At 46.5% G+C, this 3,047-nt stretch overlaps 1 long non-coding RNA gene across 1 annotated transcript; it reads right to left on the bottom strand.

The window, feature by feature from the left end:
- Nucleotides 1–200: 200 nt before the first annotated feature.
- LOC105497439 (uncharacterized) lies at nucleotides 201–1,574 on the bottom strand. Its single transcript, XR_011625443.1, has 3 exons — nucleotides 1,478–1,574; nucleotides 1,054–1,148; nucleotides 201–343 (listed from the first exon to the last, which is right to left on the bottom strand). It is a non-coding gene; the product is annotated as an uncharacterized lncRNA (long non-coding RNA).
- Nucleotides 1,575–3,047: the final 1,473 nt, after the last annotated feature.

The following is a 3,047-nucleotide window of genomic DNA, read 5'->3' as shown; positions in this document are numbered from 1 at the left end:
GTGAGCCACCGTGCCCGGCCCTATCACATTTGTTTTTAAGGGGGAATTACAACAACCAAGGTATGAAATTGTATTTTTTTCTAGAGAATATGTGTGGTGGATAATTTAGAAACAAGGCAAAAAGCAGCCTGCTTTGGGGAAGGTATTTGAAGTTCCAGAACACCTTTCTCTTACCTTCTGGGATAATTTTTCCCCGTGCCTCTCGTGTGGAGCACACGATGTTCTGTGTCTTGTGGATCTGGTGGCAGTGAGTTCGTCAGCGAGCTCGTTGTTTGATAGATGGAAAAGTTTTCCCTCGAGAAATGATGCAGCTCATCAATCCTGCCAATGCTGCCTAACAGAGCTTGGTGTGTGAATGAAAATCAGATTAGGCCCACACTCACAGGGGCTCCGGTCTCTTAGTAACCCTGGACTTTCACCCAATCAGTCGTCAATGTAACAGTTGCTGCCTGGGCTTCCTAATGTATTGGTGCAGGTGATGCAAGTGCTGAGTGTGATCTGAATTTCATCTCAAACAGCCTCAACTCTCTGTAAACGGGGCTGTCTGATATGCCTTCCAAGGTTTATGTATTCCTTGTGTGCTTACAGAATTTTCAAGATCGTTCTTAGGACTTGGAACTTGAGATGTGTACAGGAACCAGGGGATCTGAATTTGACATGTGTCATCGTGCTATGAAATCATTATTTTAATCACTGTTAAATTTGAGGTGACATGCATGGAAATGTCTGGCAAATTTTATTCAAATTGGAGTCTTTTTATTTCCACTGACCTTGAAAGTTACCCTAAGACTAAACTATTTGAAGACAACTTTAAATTGGCACAAGCAGTGCCTCTCACATTTTATTGTGTCTGCAAATGTTGATTGACTTCAGAGCATCTGGATGGGCCCAGTCTGCATTTCCAGTGTCAGGCACTGAGATGCTGTGGGTCCCCCAGAGACCAGGCAGTGTGCGTATGACCTACGGGGATTTCTGATACTCCCTTCTGACATTTGAATTGCAGAGGTTCACCTTTGAATCCTGTGCACCTACATGGCAGGGGCCTTCACTCACCAAAATCCATGTTCTCTTCTTCCTGGGGATGCCATTTTCCAGCTTCCTCTCCGGTGAGCCGGGAGTGACTGTGGCCACAGCCTCCTCCGTTCTGGCTGAAGAAAAGTTGCCTTTTCAGGCCCAGCCCACATGCTCCTTCCACAAGGAACCCTCTCGTCCTCCCTTCCCCATCCGCTGGACACAGCAAAGAAAGGGCAACCTGAGTCTGCATGGTGGGTGGGCCTGGGCTGTCTGCTGATAAGTTCTGGACTGTGGGGTGAGAAAACGAGTATGTGAACCCCCTGAGAGTTCAGAGTTTATCTGTTGTATCAGACTACCCCCGGCCAGTACAGCATGCAAGGCCAGACTGCTGAATTCCGGGATGGTATTGGTTACCGAGAACACTGCTTATTTCAGTCTCACTTCAAAATGCTCTCTCAGTTACCTGTCTAGTTGACTGATGTGTACCCTCATTTCAAGGGGAGGAGCTTAGCGATTCGCTCAGATTCACGCCTCCCTTGGGCTCCCGCTTCACTTCCTCCCGGTCCAGTCCAGCCAGTGGTTCCCACTTCCTCCCGGTCCGGTCCGGCCCATGGTTCCCGGGTGCGTGTTCCTGGGTCCTGCTCCAGACCTAACAAATCGGACTCTCTCCGGAGAAGCGCTTAGGAACCTACCTTAGCTGCAGGCATCAGGCTTTTCAGCAAGCAGGTTTTGAAAATGAGAGATCAGGCACAATGGCTGTGTAATGGAAGGAAAAAATGGATTGGAAATGACTAGTTTTTTAAACTTTTTGTTTTTAAAAGGGCTTTTCTTTTATGGAAAAATTATTCCCCTCAGGTTTGAATTTTCTCTCTCATTTGGTCTATTCAATTATTTTTCCCCTTTGGAAAAATATGTGTAGGAGTAAAGCTTTTATTTTTATTTTTATTTTTGAGACAGTGTCTTGCTCTGTTGCCCAGGCTGGGGTGCAGTAGCGTGATCTCGGCTCATTGCAACCTCTGCCTCTTGGGTTCAAGCTATTCTCCCGTCTCAGCCTCCTGAGTAGCTGGGATTAGAGGTATGCACCACCATGCCTGGCTAATTTTTGCATTTTTGGTAGAGTCGAGGTTTCACCATGTTGCTCAGGCTGGTCTTGAACTCCTGACCTTGTGATCTGTCTGCCTCAGCCTCCCAAAGTGCTGGGATTACAGGCGTGAGCCACCACTCTGCCAGAGTTAAACTCCTTTAAAATTTAACTTTATATCACCAAGTAATTTGAACATTTTTGCATTTTGCTTTAAAAATGCCTAATACTGCTTCTTCTTGGGCTTGGTGTGTTGAAGGAAAATAAAATGAAAACCAGGCCTGAAGGATCCCTGAGCAGACAAATTAGGTCAAGCCTCATACGTGACCCTAACCCTGCTTGATTTCAGAAACACAAGGAAAACTTAACTTGGGCTAATTCTGTGTTAAAGAAAAAAGGAATCTGGCCAAGTGTGGCAGTTCGTCTCTGTAATCCCGGCAGTTTTGGAGGCTGAGGCTGGGAGGCCAGGAACTCGAGACCAGCCTGGGCAACATAGAGACACCTCATCTCTACGAACATAAAAACAGGCCAAGGCAGGCAGATCATGAGGTCAGGAGATCGAGACCATCCTGGCTAACACGGTGAAACCTCATCTCTACTAAAAATACAAAAAATTAGCCGGGCGTGGTGGCGGGCATCTGTAGTCCCAGCTACTTGGGAGGCTGAGGCAGGAGAATGGTGTGAACCCAGGAGGCAGAGCAAGACTCCGTCTAAAAAAAAAAAAAGAAAATAAACATAAAAACAAACAAACAAAAAATCAGCCAGCTGTGCTAATTTTACAGGTGCACACCTGTAACCCCAGCAACTCAGGAGGCTGATGCAGAAGGATGGCTTGAGCCCAGGAGCTCGAGGCTGCAGTGAGCTAAGAAGGTGCCACTGCACTCCAGTCTGGGTGACAGAGTGAGACCCTGTTTCTAAAATAAATGTTAAAAAAAAAAACAAACTTAAGCTC

The sequence above is a fragment of the Macaca nemestrina genome, chromosome 7, assembly GCF_043159975.1.
Source record: "Macaca nemestrina isolate mMacNem1 chromosome 7, mMacNem.hap1, whole genome shotgun sequence".
Classification (NCBI taxonomy): domain Eukaryota; kingdom Metazoa; phylum Chordata; class Mammalia; order Primates; family Cercopithecidae; genus Macaca; species Macaca nemestrina.
This window is presented reverse-complemented; position numbering and strand designations above follow the sequence as displayed.